The 22,851-nt window shown below is 28.4% G+C and overlaps 1 long non-coding RNA gene across 1 annotated transcript; it reads left to right on the top strand.

The window, feature by feature from the left end:
• Positions 1-17,230: 17,230 nt before the first annotated feature.
• LOC140175468 (uncharacterized) lies at positions 17,231-19,727 on the top strand. The gene is made up of 2 exons (XR_011866278.1): positions 17,231-17,563; positions 19,398-19,727. It is a non-coding gene; the product is annotated as an uncharacterized lncRNA (long non-coding RNA).
• Positions 19,728-22,851: the final 3,124 nt, after the last annotated feature.

Raw genomic sequence — 22,851 nt, forward strand, 5'->3', positions numbered from 1 at the left:
ATCCATAGACACTACAATGATGGTGTCCCCAATAGAAATGAGCATTATGTTGTCCCCTACTAGAGTTACGACGATAGGATTGTCTAGCAAGTCAAACATAAAAAAGTGTTGTTTCTTAGAACTAAAACCATAGATTTATCAGAAGAAATAAATAAGTTGATGATTACAATGATAGCATTATAAAAAAATATTTTTTATTGAATAATTTCAAATTTTACTACAATATATTTGATAAAATTTATTCAATATATTATTTTTTTATATTTACAAAGATTATCAATTGATTTTTCAAAATATGGAAAAGACTCAAATTATACAACACAATTCTACATTAATTATTTTTTTCAAGTATGTTTATAACAATTATATTTAAGAACTCTTATTTTAGTACTCTTATTTTTGTATGTTTATAACAATTATATTTAGAATTTTATTATTTATTTTGTTCAGGCCAATTATAGTAAAAAAATAGCAAAATTAGGTATGAAATTTGACACGATACTAGAAGCTAAAGACTTTCGGAGAAATTATGATGAAATGATGGGTTTTGATGTTCGACAATTGTATACAAATAAATGCAAGGTTGATAATTCTGGGAGTGGTTTTAGGCTTGTTTGTGCAAAGGAAGACCAATAAAGACAAGATAAACCAGATCATTTAACAAAGCAACTTCGCTGTTGAGACTAGAACAAGTTGCCAAGTAAGAATGAGACTCAAGTTTGCTCAAGATATAAAAAAATATATAATTTATGACCTTGAGTTAAATTACAATCATATTTTGCAAATTCTAAAAACTAGTCATATGATGCCATCACAAAGAAAAATTTTAGAACTACAAGCATTGCAAATAGATTTGGGAGATGAAGCTGGCATAAGACCAAAAGAAACACATGAAGTAACAAGTTTACAAGCTGGTGGTAAAGATGTTCTTGGATATATCAAACAAGACCCAAAGAACTATCTTCAAGCAAACAAAAGCGAGAATTAGCCTATGATAAAGCAGGTAGTTTATGAAAGTATTTTCATTGACAACTACTTGATAATATCTCATTTCAATATGCTATACAGTTAGATAATAAAGAGAAAATAACAAATATTTTTGGGGTAATGCAAGAATAGTTATTGATTATGCTATCTTTGGTGATGTAATCACATTTGACACTACATATTGCACAAAAAAATAGACCATTGGATGTTTTTGTGGATTCAATCACTATCGAGAAATAGTAATATTTAGCGCTACTCTTTTGTACGATGAATCAAAAGAATCTTTTATATGGTTATTTGAATCATTTTTAGAAGCTGGCATGCAAAAAATGCCTAAAACTATTTTCACTGATCAAGATCCTGCTATGACAAGTGCTCTGGTAGAAAAAATGCCTAAAATCTATTATGGATTATGTGTCTAGCGTATTATGCAAAATGCTATTAGACATTTAAGGAATAAATTAAAAGATGGTTCTTGTATCTTGAAAGATTTCAAAACTTCTATGTATAATTTTAAAGATCAGTTTCAATTTCAAGAAGCATGGGATGCATTGCTTCAAAGATACAAAGTAAAAGACAATACTTGGTTGAAGAGTATTTATAAAATAAAGAAAAAATGGGCTCATTACTATTTGAAGAAGGTGTATACTATTGGGATGCAAAGTACTCAACTTAGTGAAAGTTTTAATAGTGTTTTGAAAGATTTTATGCAGTCAAATTTAGACATAATACGTTATCTCAAACAATTTGAGCGAGTTGTTGGTGTCAAGCAATATAAGGAGCGACAAAATGATTCACTCACCATTATTAAAGTATGCTGCACATGTATATACTCCTAGTGCATTTGATTTATTTCAAAATGAGTTTGATTGGAGTTTTGCTACTTATATTGTTTCTCATAAGAGATAACAATCAAATTTGTGAATATCAAATTGTCATTTTTGAAAAAGATAAAGAATACACTGTATCTGACAATGTAAAAGATATGATAATTACTTATAGTTGTGGAATATTTGAAACAATAGGATTCTTATGTGGTCATAGTTTGAAAGTTTTAAATGTTTGAGATGTGAAACAAATTCCAGATCAATACATTACGAAGAGATGGACTAGAGAAGCAAGAGAAATGATTGTTCATGACTCAGATGGAAAAGCTATTCAATGTGATACTAAAGTGGATTCTATAACACGGTATAAGAATATATATTCTAAAGCAATCAAATTAGCCGCTCAATCAATAAATTTTAAAGTAACACCTAATTTTGTTGAGCAAGTTATTGACGAGGCATATAAGAAGGTAGATTCTTTTTGTAGACGCAATCAAGATCATGGTATTTCAAATATTTTGAATACAAAAGAAATTGTCAATAATTGTTCAGATGGAAATGCGTTAAAAAAATTACTTAAAAATGTGAAATGGTTGAAAAAAAGGAAGGAAGAAAAGGCAGAAAAAGACTTAACAGTTGGGTTGAAAAATAATCAAACAAGAGAATGGCGTTAACAAAGAAACATTCCACCCAAAATTGTCAGATTTGTTACAATATGGATGTCCACTCAGTGTCTACTCAGCATGATTCATTTCTCCAATCAAATACTTTTGGGCGGTACAAATATAAAAAGATAAACGGTGCAAGATTTTTAAAACTTGAAGAAGTTAAACCTTGCACATGTATAAATAGGGGCATAGGCTGAGGCAATGGATATACACAATAAAATATAAAACATTCTTCTCTCTCCTTTAACGTGCAACATATATAATATATATGAATCATCTCTATTATAGTGAGATAATAATATTAGTCAATATTAATACTAGAGTCTTCTATTTGCACTTCTTTATTTTATATTTATTTTCTCTTCCTTATTTATTTATTCTAGAACACGTTATCAGCACGAGACTCTGATAAAAATTTAGAAAGACTCAGGTAATAAATTTTCATTATGTCAAAACTCTCTCATCTTGAATTTAATGCTTTTGATATATCTGAAAACAACTACTTATCATGGATACTAGATGCCAAAATCCATCTTGATTCAATGGATCTAGGAGATACTATTAAGACTAAAAATAATACATCTCAGAAGGATAAAGTCAAAGTCATGATCTTCCTTCGTCGTTATCTTGACAAAAGATTGAAAAATGAATATCTCACACTACAAGATCCTGCAAATATGTGAAAAAATCTTGAAGAAATGTATAATCATCAAAAGACAATGATACTTTCTCAAGGCTGATATGGGTGGACGCACTTACGTCTTCAGAATTTTAAATTTATAAATGAATACAATTCAGCAATATTCAGAATTACCTCATGAATGAAATTATGTGAAAAAAAGATAACTGATAATGACATGTTAGAGAAAACTTTTTCAACCTTCCATGTCTCGAATGTGCTCCTACAGTAGCAGTATCGAGAAAAAGAATTTAAAAAATATTTTGAGCTAATTTCTTACCTTCTTGTTTTTTAGCGTAATAATGAATTACTTTTAAGAAATCATGAAGCGTTCCCAGCTAGTGCCGCTCCATTTCCTGAAGCAAATGCGGCAAATCATAACCCTAGAAGAGGTAAATGGCAAGGTTTTGGTAACAAGAAAAATTATGGAAGGAAGAAAAATTATGTCCACAAGAAAGGATCTCACCAGAAGTAGGATAAAGAAAGAAATAATGGACAAAATAAATCAATAGAGGATAATTTTTTTCGTTGTGGTGGAAAGGGCCATTGTTCACGTACCTATGTACTCCAAGGCCTGTAATTGATCTTTATCATGTATCCTTGAAAAAGGATGACAAAGGAAAGGAGACGAATTTTGTTTCAAAGGATGTTGCTGAAAATTACACCACATTATGAAGTATCTGATTTCTTTGAAGATCCTGAAGGAAATAATGATCATTTGATCAATGATGGAAAAGTTTAATACGTGAATTTGTTAAGTACTTATGTAAATAAATAATGTAAGATATATTTTTAAGTTTTATTTTCTATGCATTTAAATTGCAAGTATGATGTATATAAATAATGTTTAATAAAATATTAACGTTGAAAAGGTTGAGAGAAGACTCAGTGTAATCATAGAAACAAAAGAATATGAAATTGAAAAGTGTATTAATCTTAGTTACAAGAGTACTGCATTATGCCATTTATAGCAATAACAACACAGTTGTAGTAACAAAATAACAGAATAACCAATTACGTTATTCAGTTCACAACCTAACTAACTATTATACACTAATACCTCTATACTCTATTAGCCCCCTCAAACTTAAAGTCACCGTCGAGGAGTTACTTTGAGTTTGTTTTTAAATTTGTCCAAGAATTCTAGATACAATGGCTTAGTAAAGATATCAGCCATTTGATTAGTGACACTGATATGAACAACACTAAGCTGCTTGTGGTTCACCCTTTCTCTCATAAAGTGAAAGTCTAACTCAAAATGCTTAGTCCTACTGTGGAGAATTAGATTTTGAGCTAACAAAACTGCACTAATATTGTCACAATATAGTATTGGAGTGGCTGAGATTTTGAGTCGAACCTCCTCAAGCAAGTGAAGCACCCAAATAAGCTCAGAATCACATGCTACAAGACCCCGATATTCTGCCTCTGTATTCTACTCACTAAAGTTTGCTTTCTACTAGACTAGGAGATCACATTTTAGTCAAGATAAATGCAAAAATCACAAATGGATTGTCGATCATCCAAGTCTAACCCCCAATCAGAATTTGAGAAAGCAAACAACCTTAAATCAATACTAGGATGAAATAGAAGCCCCTGATTTTCTGTTCTAACAAGGTACCTTAAGATCCTCTTTACACACTTCCAATGTTACATAAGAGGAGCTTGCATATATTGGCTAACCTTGTTTACTGAATAAGAAATATTAGGGCGTGTAATAGTAGCGTATTGTAGGGAACCAACAACAGATCGGTATAAAGTTGGGTTATAAAAATAATCAGTGCCTTGTTTTGTTAATTTCATTGTAGTTACCATAGGCGTTGGCACTCCTTTAGAGTTAACCATGCTATCCTTCAATAACACATCCTGAATGTATTTTGCTTGTGATAAATAATAAGAACCAGTCTGTGATTTATGAGCTTCAATGTCTAAAAAATAACTAAACTCACCAAGGTCCTTTAATGACAAAATCTGATTTAAATCTATTGTAGTACTTTGAATATCCTGAGAGTCATTTCCAGTTATCAATATATCATCAACATAGACTAATATGTAAAGTTTAAGATCACCTGAGTGTTTCATAAATAGACAATGATTAGACCGTGTCTTAGTGAACCCAAATTTGGCCAAAGTGGCAGCAAGCTTGAGAAACCAAGATCTAGGTGCTTGCTTTAAACCATAGAGTGATTTATGTAATTGACAAACCTGTAGATTATCACCTTGTTGAAAACTAGGGGGTTGCTTCATGTAAACAAGCTCAGTTAAGTCACCATTAAGAAATGCATTGTTAAAATCTAGTTGTTTAATTTGCCATTTATAAAATAGAACAAGGGTTAAAATAATTCGAATTGTAGGAAGCTTGATCACTGGTGCAAAAACTTGATCAAAATTGATACCTTCCATTTGATGATTACCTTTCGCCACAAGACGAACCTTATATTTCATAATCTCGCCAATAGGATGTATTTTGATGGTGAATATCCATCTACAACTAATGACCTTAGCATGAGATGGAGCTGGTACAACAAACCATGTTTTAGTGTTACATAGAGCTTGTAATTTGTCCAGCATTGCTTGTTTTCAATGGGTAGAACTCAAGGCTTGAAAAACAGTAGTAGGGGGTTGATTAATCAAGTCAATAGAAAAAGAGGTTGTACTGATAACAGAGAAAGAGGTAGGCTTTGATACACCATATTTTGATCTGGTAATCATAGGATGAGAATTAATGGTAGGAGTAACATTAGAATTAGCACCAAGTTGTATCTCAATCCCAGAAATAGGAATATTGTATGTATGTATATACAGTTGAAAAATCTTTTTAGGATGAAACATGATGAGTAGGTTGTGGAAATGTGGTAGTAGTTGAAACAAATTCTGGTGAAGAATTCGAGGGTAAAGCATTATTAGATGAAGGAACATTTTTAATTTGTACACGACCATAATTAGAAGAAGAAGATAATGATGGATCATGAGAAATAGAATCTAATGTACATGATGGGGAGGATGTTAAAATTGAAAAAGTAAAGACAGTATGAGGAAATTGGTTTTTAACAAGAGGATGATTGGTGTTAGAAAAGAGATCAATATATGGAAACTTATGTTCATCAAAGAGAACATGATGAGTAATTACCACCTTACCACTTTTTGTAAGACATTTGTATCCCTTGTGGTTTGGAGCATAAACTAAGAATACTGATAAATCAAATTTGAAATCAAATTTGTGAGAGGTATAAGGCTTTAAACAAGGATAACATGCATATCCAAACACTTTAAAAAAATAATCAGGGATATGATTGTGTAAAAGTTCATAAGGAGATAAGTTCTTAGTATTAGATGAGGGTAATCTATTGATTATGTAAGTGGCTGAGAGGAATGCATCATCCCAATGTAACAATGGGAGTGATGCAGCAGCCAATATGGCTAAACTAATTTCAGTGATATGCCTATGTTTTCTCTCAGCTCTTCGATTATATTGATGTGTATAAGAGCATGAAAAATTATGTGTAATGCCTTGAGAAGCTAGATATTGAGTGAAAGATGTAGAAAGGTATTCTCGGCCATGATCAGTTTGTAGTGCTTTGATTTTGAAACTAGTATGTCATTCTATATTTTCTTGAAATTGAAAGAAAGCCTGAGACTTCGAATTTAGAAGAAAAATAGATGTGTATCTGGTATATACATCAACGAAAGAAATGTAATAATTGAAACCATTAAAGGAAGTAATAAGAGAGGGTCCTCAAATATCAGAATATATCATATCTAATGGAGCATGAAAATTATAAGAATCATTAGAAAAAGGTAATAAATGCATCTTACCTTTGCAACAAGAGTCACACAAACCAGAATTCATTGAATTGATATTAGTAGGAACATGATATTTATTCATTATAGCCATAGTAGTTTTAGAAGCACAATGACCAAGCCTTTGATGTCGTAGATTATAAGAATCTGATTGAGCAAGAAAGGTACTTGGAGCACTCTTAATAGGAGAAGAAAAAGAAGTATCATTAGGGCTAGATTGAACTAATGCAACATTCTCAAATTCATAAATTCTATGATTAGATCTCCCTTTGAGAAGAATGTTCTTGGAGGCTTGAGATCTAACAAAGCATTCATTAGTATGAAATTTAAAATAACAAGCATTGTCACAAGCAAATTTGTGAACACTGATGAGATTTCTTGCAATATCAAGAGAATGAATTAAGTGATCAAGAATGAAACATTTTTTAGTCTCAAGATTAATTAAATAAGAGTGGCCAATAGAGGAAATTGCACTACCTGAACCATTACCTACTAGAATTTGGTTAGAACCTTGATATGCTGAGGCTGAAGAAGATTATTCGGATCAGGGGAGATGTGATGGCTTGCACCAGTGTTTGGGAGCCATGTAGAGTCAGACAGAACTAAAGGTGTGGCTAGGTAAACCTGAGGTTAATGATAAGTCGATGGAGGTGGTAGAGGAGAATGTGGAGCTGAGGATGATTGAGAAGGTGAGGAGGAAGCCTAGTATGCTTGAACCGATGAAAGCAATTCAGGGCAGTGTGTCCATGTGACCACACACCTGACATTGGGGTCAAAAATTGGAATTGAAGGTGCGACCTCCACGTGCTCCACGAAAACCTCCTCCTCTTCGGCCTCCATTGTTAAATGTAGCAGTAGATCTTCCTGGTGGATAAGAGGCTTGAGTGTAGTGAGCTTGAAATTGAGAGAGATCAGATTTTCTGAATCTTGTGAGCATATCTTCGTGACCCAGTAAAAGGGCTTCAGCTTCCATGAGTGTTAAAGAGTCAGATTTTGTCATGACACTAGAGAGATACAAAGCATAATTCTCAGTCAAACCATCAGTAATAGCTGAAATATGATATTCAACAGAGAGAACATATCCATTTGAGTTGTGCTTTCAGCTGTTGAATCTTTATCTTGGAGATATTGGCAAAGTATTCTTGAATATTATTCCAGACTTGATAAGTGTAGGTACAGTCCAACATGTGATTCTTAAAGGAATAATCAATGGAGGTGAGTAACCATGTGAACAAATAGTGATCCTTGGTGATCCAATCCTTGAATGCTTCAGATTCGGTATCGGCAAGGCACACAACATCATTTTCATATTGAGGAGGAATTTGATCTTGGATGAGATGAGAGCCCAACATGTTAGCATGAATAACGTGTAAAGCTAATTGATTTCACGTTTTGAATGTATCTTCAATAAGTTCTTTAAGAATGGGTGTAGAAAAAGTGTTGGTGGGAGGGTTTAATTGAACGGGAATGATAGAAGCCATGGATTCACATCCTGGCTCTATGATATCATGAAAGGGTTGAGAGAAGACTCGGTGTAATTATAGAAACAAAAGAATATGAAATTGAAAAGTGTATTAATCTTACTTACAAGAGTACTGCATTATGCCATTTATAGCAATAACAACACAGTTGCAATAACAAAATAACGGAATAACCAATTCTGTTATTCAGTTCACAACCTAACTAACTCACTATTATACACTAATACCTTTATACTCTATTAAACGTTTATGTTCACTAAATGTGTCAAATTCAATAATAATAAAAATAAATTTTTTGTATATGATACTATGTACAATACCTCTTAAAAAAATAATTCCAATAAGGAATATTTTACTACGCATGTACTTTTACTTATTTTGTTATTTGTCTTTGAAGAAAATAGCAAGGACATATGATGAAGATGTTTGCCTTGTAGATAGTGCAAATTCACATACCATTCTCAAAAGTGATATATATTTTATTCATTTTGCACCAAAAGAAAAATATGTTAATACTATTATTGGCTTAGACAATGTGATAGAAAGCTCTGAAAGAGCTATAATTTTATTTCCCGGAGGAACAAAATTCATAATAAATAATGCACTATTGTCTACTAAGTCTCTAAAGAACTTATTGAGTTTAATAGATATTCACCGAAATGGATATCATATTGAAATAATGAATGAGAGAAATCATGAGTATTCATGTATCACAATTCATGATTTAGATAAAAAGGTTATATTAGAAAAGTTACCTCACTTTCATCTGGGTTATATTATACTAAAACTAGTGCAATCGAATCACATGCCATTATAAATTTGAAGTTTACTAGGCCAAATGAATTCATAACTTGGCATTATTGATTAGGTCATTCTGGAACAAACATGATGTGAAAAAATATTGAAAATTTGCATGGACATTCACTAAAGAACCAGAAAATTCCCAAATCTAGTGAATTTTGTTGTGTTGCATGTTCTCAAGGAAAATTAATTTTAAGGTCATCACCAGTAAAGATTGAATTTGAGTCTCCTGAATTTCTAGAAAGAATTCAAGGCGATATATGTGGATCTATTCATTCATCATGTGAATCTTTTAGATATTTTATAGTCCTATTAGACACATCTTCGAGATGGTCACATGTGTGCTTATTGTCTTCTCGTAACCTGGCATTTACGAGATTACTTGCTGAAATTATTCGATTAAAAGCACAATTTCCAAAAAATTCAATCAAAATAATACGCCTTGATAATGATGATGAATTCACTTCCCAAACCTTTGATGCTTATTGTATGGGTAACGAAATAAGTGTTGAACATCCAGTAGCTCATGTTCACACACAAAATGGGTTAGCATACTCACTTATTAAACGCCTCTAATTAATTGCTAAACCTTTACTTATGAGAACAAATCTTTCAACCTAAGTTTGGGGGCATGCAATTTTATACGCTGCATTACTTATTCGTTTGAGACCAACAAGTTGCCATTAATTCTCTCATCTACAATTAGCTTTTGGCCAGCAGCCAAATGTTTCCCATTTAAAAAAATTGGGTGTGCGATATATGTTCCAATTGCCCTGTCTTATCGCACTAAAATGGGACCTTAAAGAAAATTGAAAATATATGTTGGATATGATTCTCTCTCTATAGTGAGGTATCTTGAGATACAAACTGGAGATTTATTTAAAGTTTGATTTGCATATCGTCATTTTGATGAATCAAAATTTACAATATTAGGAAGAGAGAATAAGTTTCCTGAAAAGGAACTTAATTGGAATGCATCATCCTTGATGCATTTAGATCCTCGATCAAGGCAATGTGAACTAGAAGTTCAAAAGATTATACATTTGTAAAGATTAGCAAATGAATTGCTTGATACATTTTCTGATACGAAAAGAATAACTAAATCCTATATACTAGATGAAAATACTTCAATTCGAATTGATGTCTGAGTCAGTCAAATGGCCACCAAAACAAGTTCACGTCAGAAGTGTGGTAGGTCTGTTGGTTCCAAGGATAAAAATTCTCGAAAAAGAAAAGAGGTAAATACTATTCCTATTGAAAAAGATAAAGACATAGTAAAGGCACATGCAGTTGTCCAAAATTCTAATATAGTTTTGACACAAGAAGACGTTCAGGTACCTGAAAATTGTGAAAATGACGAGATCTCCATAAATTATGTCTTTACAGAAGAAAAATGGGACCAAAATAAGACTTTTATTATTGAAATATTTGCATATAATGTGGCATTAAATATCATGCATGAAAGTAAAGACCTTGAGCTAAGAATAGTCAAAGAATGTGAATAGAGGAATGATTGGCCAAAATGGTAAGAAGTTATGAAGGCTGAGTTAGACTCACTTGCAAAACGTGAAATCTTTGGACCTGTAGTCTGTACACCAGAAGATGTAAAACCTATTGGATACAGATGGGTATTTATGAGAAAACGAAATGAGAAAAATGAAGTTGTACGTTACAACGCTTGACTTGTGGTACAAGGTTTTTCACACAGGTCCAGTATAGATTATGAAGAAACATATTCCCCTGTAGTGGATGCAATAACATTACATTATTTGGTCAGTTTATCTGCATACCATAAACTATATATGCATTTAATGAATATGATAACAACTTACTTATACGGATCATTAGATCGTGATATCTATATGAAAGTCCTTGAAGGATTAAAGATATCTAAATCATCCAATGAATATTCACAAGGGTTATACTCAGTCAAATTACAAAGATCTTTATATAGTTTAAAGCAATCTGGACGAATGTAGTATAATTGTCTTACTGAGTATCTGGCAAAAAACGAATTCAAGAATGATAATATTTGCCCATGTATTTTTATAAAGAAATCTGCATCTAGATTCATTATAATTCCTCTGTACGTTGATGATTTAAATATCATTAGAACCCCTGAAGAGATTCCAACAATTATAAAAGCTGTAAAAGAAGTGTTTGAGATGAAAGATCTTGAAAAGACTAAATTTTGTCATACAAAAAATGGAATTTTTATTCATTAAATAACATACACAAAAAAGATCTTGAAGAGATTTTATATGGATAAGTCACATTGATTAAGTGCCCCAATGATTGTAAGGTCTTTGGATGTGGAAAATGATCAATTCCATCCTAAAAAAGAAAATAAAGACATCCTTGGTCCTGAAGTACCATATCTTAGTGTAATTGAAGCGCTAATGTATCTTGCTAATAATACACGACCTGACATATCATTTGCGGTGAATTTACTAGCAAGGTATAGTTCCTCTCCAACCAGAAGATATTAGAATGGAATCAAACAAATCTTTCTATATCTTTATGGAACAATTTATGGATTTGTTTTATCCATATGACTCCAAGTCATAATTAGTTGGCTATGTAGATGTTGGATACTTGTCTGATCTACAGAAAGGAAGATCTCAAACAGGATACCTATTCACATATGGTGATACAGCTATATCATGGAGGTCCACGAAAAAAAGATCTCAAACAGGATACATATTAACGGTGATGTTTATATATACTGTTAATTACTCTAATGTGTTAATTCTTATGAAAGATAAACATGCAGATAATAATTTTTGAAGTAAAACTTTATTTGTTTTAATAGAATTTGTGATAAATAAAAAGCGATTGATAAAAGATATATAAAAATTCAAAAAACAATAAATATTTTACTATCTAAAACTACATTGTTTTCATACTCATGTGACAATAACAAAATATGCACCACTATAACTAACGAAATATATGAATAATTTTATTTTATTTTATACTATTTATTAATAAAAAAATACATATCTATCGTTTATTATTTTAAAAGATCTAATTAATATTTTTTTAAAATAATTAATTAATTAAAATCAATATTTTTAAAGATTTAACCGTCACTTTATCCTTTAAATTATTTTGATGATTGTAGGAACTCTGGAAACCTAGAAAGTGGAAAGCGCGATGTTTGTAGCCACAGCTTTATTAATAATGGAACCAATGCAATCCAAATTGTCTAGAGCTTATGATAATTAATTAATTATTTAATTAATAGTATAATAATTAACAATACGGTGGAATCTTCCACAAACCTGTTTCACAAGTTACAACAATGATTGTTTTTCAAAACCCTACCAGTAGAATAAAATAAAATAAAACAAAGCAATAGTAATTAAAGACTTTTAATTAAAATAACACAACAACAGAGAGTCGATCTTTTTTTAACTAATATTATAATTAACTTTTTAAAAATTATTTTATTTATTTTAAATTCTTAACCATAAAAAACTTAAATTCTAAATTCTCAAAATTAAATATTTTTTAAATTTTAAAAAATTGACTAATATTAACTTACTAAAACTTAATTTTCTATACTTTCTCAAATAACACAGCTTTCTGTCCACTGAGACACGTGTTTTTAGTAGCAAATTAACTAAAGCATTGTATTTGTCCATGGTAAAACCTTTTCCTTCTTTTTTTTCACACACCAATAATGGAGCAATTTGTTAGAGGAAGAAATGCTTTTGTCTTTACAAGGTCTTATTGAATTTGTGGTCCAGAAGCTTTGTTTGTCCCAAAAATAAGAAAAAGGAGAAAGAAGAAAGCAACATTAGCCGAAAAAAGAACCTAATTTTGTGGTCGATACAATGTACGTCCATCTTCTAATTAAAATTTTGTAGCATTCTTTCTAATAATTGCAAATATGCTTGCATTGCTTGGAATCAAGAACCTTGCATGTCCAAAACAGTGAGAATCATTTCTTTTTTTAGGCTTGGTTTTGAAATGTTAAAATTCCATCAATATTAAGTATGTTTTACTATTAATAAATGGATAATTATATTGACTTCTCTTGAATCCTGATAGTCATTTTCATATCCGATTTTAATATGTAGATATTGTTCGATAGGACTTCCCAAATTTCTTGTAATGGAAAGTCTCAACTCTCAATTGTTGTTGTTAGTATACTTAATTTGCTTATTGAGATTCCTTATTTACGTTCACTAACTTCAATCCGCTCAATTTAGAATTGTGTGATATGTGTCGCTTAAAATTTCATCTTAAAAACAAAAAGATTTTGGTTTTAGTTGAATTGGACAAAATCAGATGGATCTCTTTGGTATCTAATCTTATTAGATTATTTTCCTTGAATGAATAATTCTTTCATTCAAACACTAGTTTCTTTTACTCAAAATGTGAATTTTGCACCACTAATTAATAATTAAAAGGCAACTATATTAAGTTGATAAAAAAAAGTCACTAATCAATCACTTAATATGAATGCGTAATTAGTGTTTATAAAAAAATTTTAATTATATTGTTGTAACAATTTGATCATTTAGTTGAAAAAAATATAAATCAATATTTATAAATATATCGATGACTTATTTTGATGTCTATGAAGCAATTTATTTTAATTAAAGACGGATCTAAAAAAGCACACAAGTCATTTACCTATTTTTTTTAAATAAAAGCACTACTTTCAATATATTTAATTATATTTACTCTCTGTTCAATCTATTTTAAAAAAATATATTTTTATAATTATATAAAAATTAATATTTAATATATTATTATGCTAATTGTATATCATTACATATCTTTAATCATTCTAATTATTATATTAATTTATATAATTCTAATTCTTAATCATTGTGCAACTTAATACATACGTTAATATAAATTGATACTAATTATTAAATTAATTATATAATACTAATTATCAATCATTAATATTTTTTAATTATTATTTTTTAATTATTATTTTTAATCAAACATAATTAGTAACAAATTAATACATACATTAATGATGATAAATAGATATTGATATCAATTAATAATAATAATAATAATAATAATAATAATAATAATAATAATAATAATAATAATAATAATAATAATAATAATAGAAAAGGTCTAAACAGCACACACGTTATATTTTGACAAAACAAAATATATTTTTAAAAGGGTTAAGATATCAATAATTAAAAATAAAAAATAAACATAAATTTATAATTTTAATTGCCATAAATATGACGTTAATAGTGATAAATTAATATTGATATCAATAATTAATTTTTATAATTATTTTTGTACTACTAAAGACTATATATATATAGTGTTTCTTTTGCGATTTGTGAGTCTAAAAATAAGAGGCAAAGCATTTTTTTTCTAATTTGTTATTCTTATTTGATTGAGCAATTGTTTCCAAGTTCAGTTTATAAATAGAGTTTAATTTTGATGCACTGACAGCGTAAAGCATTTTACACAGTCGTGCAATCATATCCGTTCTTTTGGATAACCATTCATGCGGTCAATGTGAAAAATAGTTATTTTTAGTGATATGTCATTGCGTAATTGGATGCATGTGTAAAACTATTTTATAACTGTTAGTGTATCAAAATTAAATTCTTATAAATTTTTGTAGTTCGTATTTTAAGTTAATTTTATAAGTACACCATTCCACATGTCAAAGACAATTCTTTTTAATAGCTTTGTAGATACTAATAGCTTTTATATTTAATTTGTTTTGCAATACGATAAAATTCATTGTTTAATTAAGAATTATTTGATAAAAATGTTTGAAAATGAATTGGTAAAAAAAAGGTCTATTTCTTCTCAAATTTATTTGAAATTGAGGAATCAAGTGGAATATATTTTCCGGCTACACACACGTGCAAAATATCTTTTATGTATAGTACATACGGTCGACGATTTTAAAATTTCGGATGATACATTTTAATTCGCTTGCCCATGCTAATATACTGAAACAAACAAATGAACGATTCTACTTATTTCGTACGTAGTTAATTTATAACCCGCATAAAATTGTTTTTCTTTTAATTTTAAGTTTCGTCAAGAAATTGTATAATAGTATCATTTTATTGATAACAAAAATTTTAACAGTATATTTATAAAAATATTTAAAATTGTATTATGACTTTTTTTAAAGGTATATCCTTTTATCAATATACTACTATTAGTTTTATCGTTTAACATAAAATAAATGAGTAAATTCTCTTTATTTTATATACATACAAAGTTATAATTTCTTATATTATTCACTCATTTGTCCTTAATTTGGTACTTTTAATTCAATTTTTTTGTTTAATTAGATGTTATTAGACTCTTGACTGAAAAAGAAAAATTTATATTATGGTTAAAAATAGAGAAAAATGACTAATACATTATGATTGATCTTCATGATTTGCGGTATGTAAAATTTTAATATTTTAATATAAAAAATATCTTTTGGTTATAATTATGTGTTGTGGTGCAAAATTTTTTTTTTATGTATTACTACTTATTTTTTTTTAATTCTCGCTTTCATTCAAAAATGAGAAAAAAAGAAGATGCCCGGTGTGGTATCAATTTATAATCTAATTACTTGATTATCTATATAATCACCAAATAACCGAATACATAATTATTCTCTAATTTACAAAATTTAACAAAAATATTGGTAAGCATATTGATTTAACATTTATTTATATATTTTATTTATTTATGTTATATTTAATTTATAATCATATTATATCTATTGTTATCAATATATTTTTTTAAAAATACCATTAATATTAGTACATGGTGTAATAAATAAATTGAATGATAGAAACACGTAATTATATTTTTTTCAGTCAAGATTTAGTAAGATACTGTAATTTAGACTTGCAATATTAGTATATTAATAGTGAAGTGGAGAAAAAAAAATATAATATCATATCAAAAAAATTTTAAATCATAATTATAATTTATGATTGAAATTATAATTTAAATATTTTGAACGGAATAATTTTATTTAGAGAATCCATAATTCAAACATAATTTTATACATTTAATAACTACATTCAAATTAATACACTTAATACCATATTAAAAAAATAACAATGCACATCATATTATTTATTTATTAACTAAATTATTATAATTTAAATTAATTTTAATAGATTAATTTAAAATTATAATTTTAATATTATCACGTAAATGGCATGAATTATTATACTTGTTAATAATTAAAAGGCAACTATATTAAGTTGATAAAAAAAAGTCACTAATCAATCACTTAATATGAATGCGTAATTAGTGTTTATAAAAATAATTTAATTATAGTATTGTAACAATTTGATCATTTAGTTGAAAAAAATATAAATCAATATTTATAAATATATGGATGACTTATTTTGATATCTATAAAACAATTCTTTTTAATTAAGGACGGATCTAGAAAAGCTATATAAAAAAAAGGTGGAACATGAGTTAAGTGTATAAATAAATATGATTAACGATTTATCACTAACTTGTAAGCACTTTAATAGGCAGTTAGTTTGGAGTTTTAAAACATAAAATATTTAAAGGACAATAAAAGTCAATCCAAATCAATTTTATTTTAATTTATTTTATGTTTATTAATTATTACTAAAATAAATAAATAATATAATAGCTATAATAAGTATTTAGTTATTAATTTTATATACATAAAATTATAAATATTAAATTAATTAAATAAACTAATTTTAAATTATTAATTTTCTAACATTACTATTTAAAATATATTTCTATGACTAAAATGAGAATTTAAACTCCATTACAACTAGCTATACTTTAAATTAGTTCTTTATTCAAATTTTTTATTACATTAATTTAAAAAACTAAAATAAATATATTTAAATAGATTTATTATTTTTTTAAAAAATTTAAATACAAATTTATAAAAATAGATTAATTAAAATTAAAATTTAAAATAAAAAAATTAAATCTTGCTAACACATCCCAAATAAAATTCTAAAATATTCAAAATCAATTTTTATAGTAAAACCTTTTTTCAATAAAAATTCAGAGTTATGTTCGTCTTCCCCTCCTCATTTGTTATCGCTTTTGTCTTATTCCGAGCCATGCACCTCCCCTGTGACGATATCCTTCATCGGAGAGCGCACCTCCGTGCGCCTCCTCTGTTGACCCACTTCCTCCTTTGTCTCTGGTCTTCTCGCCGTGCCTCCTTCATTGACCCACTGCCTCCCCCATCCTCGGTCTCCTCTCCTGCGGTGCGCGCCTCCTTCATCGACTCACTACCTCGTCCGTTAACGAATCTCAATAACCTCATCTCCTTTAAATTTTAGATGTGTGTATGCTCTGGTTAGTAGAATTTTTTTGTCTCATCTATTCTTTTTTTAGTTAATAAAATATCCTATTTTTTTTAGTTTATGTATAATTTTGGATGTATTTGTGGTATATATTATAGATGTGTTTATGTTAAGAATATTTTTTTTACTATCCTATTTGATTTAAAATTTATTACTTCCTTTACAATTACTGGATTAGCAGAATCCTTTTTTTTAATTTAAACATTTTATTTTTTTGATTTAAAATTTATTACTTCCTTTACAATTTCTGGATTAGCAGAATTCTTTTTTTTTTAATTTAAACATTTTATTTTTTTAATTTATGTATAATATTGGATGTGTCTAGTGTTTTTTTTATGTGTTTGTGTTGAAAATTTTTTTTACACTACTCTATTTATATACGTGGGTTTTATAATATTAATGTAATTTAGATTTATAAATATCTAATTTTAGATGTGTTTATATTATTTGTATTAATTTTAGAGAAAGTTGTCTGATGCCCAGCTTAATGAGAGAGAGTGTGCTAGAGAAAATATGGTAATAAACTGACCATAACCTTACAATAAAGAGAGGGAAAAAAATAAAAATAACTGCTTTATTATATTAATAGAAAATTAGAAAAATTTTAGTTGATAAAGTTTAAACTAAATCCAATTAATATCTTATTTATATGAAAAATAGAAGTGTATTTTAATTAAAAATAATTAAATAATATTATTTAAATTAAAAGACTAACCAAAAATTGAATTTTAAAGGATATGTAGTATTTTTTTTTAAACTTAATATGTGTAAATATAAAATTTAAATAAAGATCAATATTAATAAAGTATATGATTAAATAAACATGTAATATGTGTTAATAAAAGATTTAGAAGTTTTTTTTTTTACATTTTCTTTTGGATTTTTAACTTAATAAGGGCATGTAAGACAAATTTACAATTTATTAAGATATAAAATTGATAGATAAACCAATATTAAGAATTTTATTTTCTGTTACATTTGGTTTTTTTAGGTTTTTTATAAGTGTGTCTATATATATATATATATATATATATATATAATATAATATAATATAATTTTTAATTATGTTAAGTGTATATTAAAATTAAATTAGTCTAAAATTAGATATTAATATAAAATATATATTAAAAATAAATTAAATTATATACATACATAAAAACATATATTAGTTGATTTTGATTGTTAATTTTAATGTGTAAATAATATTTTTAATAATTTTATATTAGAGCCATCAAAACGAGTGGGTGAGTTATTCAAACAAATTAAACGTGTCGTCGCAAGTAATAATGAGTTAAAATTAAAAGAACGAGTAAGTTAATATTTTACATATAGCAGGTTTCGAAAGTTAATTATACATTTTCAAATATAAAACTAACTAATAAAATTGGAAAACTTAGTTAACAAATTACAATAACAAATCTTAAAGGAGAAACTAACCTCCCTTTTGGAAAATAAAACAGAAATTAAGTGATGGGGAGTGGTACTCTCTGGTACATACACAAAAGACGTAGGGACAGCAATGTTTGAGGACAATAGTGATTACTAATAACTAACCACAGGAAAGTCACATAAAGGGAAGTAATGGATAAAACTGGCCATATATAGAAGATTTGACTCAGAAAGGTTCAATTCAAAGGCTCCACGACTCTTTTAGAGTTTTAGTTATCTGATTTAATCCAAACATATATTCAATAATTACAAAATCGTGCTTCCAAGTTCCAATCCGTTGGAAATTATTTTTCTATGTATTAATTGTATTACTATTCTAAGTTTCAATTCCTATAGTAGCTATCGACCTAAATTTTGGCCCATCATTGCTATTGTAGAAGGAGGAGGTCAAATCAAAGTTTCAGTTGTTTGAGCAAAATGTGTAAAGGACTTTTATCATGTATCTCCAAAGATCGAGTTGTTTCGATGGTTTGTGTTATTGAGTACGCGGATCATGTATAGGCTAAACATGTTAGGCGTCGAGTAGTCTAACATTAAAAATTGGATCTAATTATATTATATTATAATATCAATATAATTTGTGTTTATATATATTTTTTATCAAATACTGTTGGATATTACTGTAATGCTATTATTATTTACTGTGAGTGGGTATTGTTATTTTTTTTATTCCTACAAATAAAAAATTATATGTTTTATTCTTATCATTTGATATTTACTGTGAGTGGGTATTGTTATTTTTTTTATTCTTACAAATAAAAAATTATATGTTTTATTCTTATCATTTGATATCAGAATTCAGTTTTAAATATTTGGTTATAATTTATTTAAAACATGGTTAAATAATTCTATTAGAATAATAAATTTGAATGAACTAATTATTATTTATGGAAGAAAAAATTAAAAAATTTATTTTTTGTCAAAAATCTACATTTATTCATATTTTTTACATAAAAATTGGAGTCTAAAATAGATGAAGAATGAAAGTTTGAACACCAACAAATTTGTGATTTTATTAAATAATGGGAATCTAAAATTTTGTGGAATCAAATTGAATCCGTGTATGCTTCCAAGTTTGGCAATAATAAATTGTACTTGTTGAATATGTTAATGAATTTGAGATACAAGATATCACAAAAATTAGATCACTTGAATAAATTTGAATGGATTCTTGATTAGTTGTCAATCATTGAAATTAAGTTTGAAGACCAAGTTTAAAGATTGTGGTTGCTAAATACTCTATCGGATTCTTAGGAGACATTTCGTATCTCTCTTACTATTTCTCCTCCAAATGGTAAAGTAAGCATACAACTTGTTAAAGGTGGCATTTTAAATGAAGAGATGAGAAGAAAGACACAAAATTTATCGTCACAATCTGAAATGTTAGTCATTGAAAATGGGGAGAAAAATCAAAGTAGAAGTAAAAAAGATAGAAATAAAAGTAGGAGTAAATTCAAGTCAAGATACAAGAATATTGAGTGTCAATACTGTCATAAAATGGATCATATAAAAAAATATTTCTTTCTTTGGAAAAAGAATAACAAAGGTAAGTAAGAAAAAAATATGATGGTGATAATGATCGTGTATCTACTATTTCAGATGATCTTCTTACTGTTGATATTGCTGATTATGAGTACAAGGTCAATCTTATTTCTGATGATGAGTTCAGTTGGATAATCGATAGTGGTGTCTTAATACATGTTACAACAAAGAAGGAGTTTTTCATTTCTTATATTCTATTAATTTTAGAGTGCTTAAAATGGGTAATGATGGCTTGGCCAAGGTGATTGGTGTAAGAGATGTATGTCTTGAGACTAATATGGGAATGAAGTTGCTATTCAAAGATGTTAGATATGCTTCAGATGTTCACTTGAATTTGTTTTCAGTTAAAAGGCTTGATAATGAAAGCTTTGTAAACATTTTCGGCTTTGGACAATAGAAGCTTACTAAAGGCAACTTAGTGGTGGCTCGAGAAAAAGGTACTTCAAATTTGTATGTGATGCATGCCATGATTACAAAAGGTAGTGTGAATGCGGTTGAAAGTAAAGAAGTTTGTACCTTTGTCATAGAAGACTTGGTCATATTAGTGAAAAATAACTTAATTGTTTGGCTCGAAAGGATGTTTTTTCCAGTTTAAAGAATGCAAAGTTGGAGAAATTTTCTCATTGCATGGTTGAAAAATAAAGAAGATTATCCTTCAAAAAGCATCAACCTTTAAGAAAATCAGACTTCTTAAAATTGGTGCACTCTGATATTTGCGGTCTTTTGAATGTACAATCTTTTAGTGAAACTATTTATGTTATTATTTTTATATATGATCATTCAAGAAAGCTTTAGACTTATGCTTTGAAGACAAAGAACCAAATTTTGGATAAATTTAAAAAATTTCAAGTTTTGGTTGAGAGACAAACAGATAAAAAATTGTAATGTATTTGTACTAATAATGGTAGTGAGTATCGTAGACCATTTAATGAGTATTGCAAGAAGCAAGGTATTAGGCATGAAAAGACACCTTCTAAAACACTTCAAGGTAGCGTTTGGTAGAGAGACAGAGACTGAGAGATTGAGATTAAGAGACAGAGACTGAAATAAATTTCAGTATTCTGTTTGGTGCAAAGTGAGAGATAGAAATTGAAACAAGAATAAAACTCTAATTTAATTTGGACAAAGGATAAAATTGAAATTAATTAATTGAAATGAAGGTATTTTAGGTATAAATGTTATAAAAATTTCAGTCTCCGTCTCTAAAAATTTCAGTCCCCTGTGTCCCTATTTTTTGGAGGTACTGAAATACTGAAATTTTAGGGACAGAGACAGAAATTTTAGTACCAGTTTATGAGCCAACAAACATGATATTGTGTCTCATCTCCCAGTCTCTGTCTTAGTACCTCAACACAAACGCTACCAATTGAACGGTTTAATAGAAAGGATGAATAGAACACTGATTGAAAAAGTTAAGTGTATGCTTCCTGAAGTTAAGCTACTTAAAGTCTTTTGGGATGAAGCGCTACTTACAGTGGCTCATGTGATTAATCTGAGTCCTACAATTACTTTGGACAATGATGTTCTGAATCATATTTAGTCGGCCAAAGATGTCTCGTATGGTCACTTGAGAGTCTTTGAATGTAAATTATTTGTTCATGTTTCAAAGGATGAGAGGTCCAAGTTGGATGTGAAGACAATGCAGTGCATTTTTATTAGGTACGGTCAAGATGAATTTGGTTACAGACTTTATGATCTAGATGAAAAGAAGCTTGTAAAAAGCCGTGATGTAGAATTTATTGAAGACCAGACCATTGAAGAGAGTAGTGACTTGACTGATATAGATTGAGTTTAGTTGCCTCCTTCACTAGAACTAGCAAAAAATCAAGACCAAGAGCATATGCAGCAAAATGTGCCTTTGGTTTTCGATGATCAGCATATGGGAGATCTAATTGATGCTCCAGCTAATAATGATGCTGATAATCAACCTGAGCTACCTGAAGATCCACCACTTTTCCATTTTAGAAGGTTTATTAGAGAGCGGCGACCTTCAACGAGGTATCCTTCGAAGGAGTATGTGATATTTACTGATGGGTATGTGTTTTTGACTGATGGGAGAGAACCTGAATGTTATGAGGAAGTTATGAAAGGTGATGACAATAAGAAATGGTTTGATGCAATGCAAGATGAAAAGTAATTCTTGCATGATAATTAAACATTTAAACTTATGAAGTTGCCAAAAGAAAAGAAACTTTTGCAGAACAGGTGTGTTTATAGGTTAAAACATGAAGAAAATTCTCAATCTTTGCGGTATAAAGTTAGATTGGTAGTCAAAGGTTACAGGTAGAA

The sequence above is a fragment of the Arachis hypogaea genome, chromosome 10, assembly GCF_003086295.3.
Source record: "Arachis hypogaea cultivar Tifrunner chromosome 10, arahy.Tifrunner.gnm2.J5K5, whole genome shotgun sequence".
Lineage (NCBI taxonomy): Eukaryota > Viridiplantae > Streptophyta > Magnoliopsida > Fabales > Fabaceae > Arachis > Arachis hypogaea.